This window comes from Sylvia atricapilla, chromosome 7 (genome assembly GCF_009819655.1).
Source record: "Sylvia atricapilla isolate bSylAtr1 chromosome 7, bSylAtr1.pri, whole genome shotgun sequence".
Taxonomy (NCBI): Eukaryota; Metazoa; Chordata; class Aves; order Passeriformes; family Sylviidae; genus Sylvia; species Sylvia atricapilla.
This window is the reverse complement of record NC_089146.1, coordinates 29,615,201-29,616,070: the sequence shown is the minus strand read 5'-3', so window position 1 is coordinate 29,616,070 and position 870 is coordinate 29,615,201.

Sequence of the window (870 nt, the reverse complement as noted above, 5' to 3'; positions counted from 1 at the left end):
ATAACCTGCCGGGAGCTGATTAGCAGCAGGAAGCCGTTTTCTTGTAGCGCCACGTTAACTCTGCTCCCCCAGGGGATGCTGCCAGACCCCCAGGAGGAAGGGGGACCATGGGAGCCATGCAGAAGCTGTATCCAGGTGTGCACAAGCCCCGTACGGACACTTTCAGCCAGGACATCCTGCTGAGCACCCTGGCAAAGCACGGTTGCGGCAAAGGCAGTGGCAAGGAGGGGCTGAAGTGTCTGGCACGGTTGTGCAGTCACCCACACTCGGCTCACCTCAAAAGCCCAGTCAAAAGAACAGGAATTTCATTGGCGTTTCTGGATCACCGGTAGGAGACATGCAGCCGATGGAGCGATTGGTGTGGCCGCAGACCAGACTCTTAGCACCATTGCCCCCACACAGCTCCCAGGTGGGAGAAGGACTTTGGGGGTACAGCCCATCGCTCCCCACCAGGATGCTCTGGGAGAGACACAAGAAGGGCTTTGTCATGCCTGAAAACTGCCCCCAGGCTGCTTCCCTCTGCCTGCTCCCTCCTGGCAGTTCCATGAGGATTCAGCCAGAGCTGTCAGGTGTCAGCATCACTCCCAGGCCTTCCAGGTAACCCCGGCAAGGTCGAGTGACAGCATGAGCTACCGTTTCTTCACCCAACAGAGACACTGTGTGCCCAGCTCTGACTTCACGGAGCCATCACAGCTCCCCACATCCCGCTTTTGCAGTCCCCAGCTCATTCCCCTACACGAGCTCACAGTTTCACAATGGTGCCAAACTAACTCCTGGCCTCTGCTCGCTGGCAATAATTAACCACGTTATCTCCACACTCCACCTCTGTTGTACATGTATATTGTACATGTTCCAGCCTCTCAGCTCCTT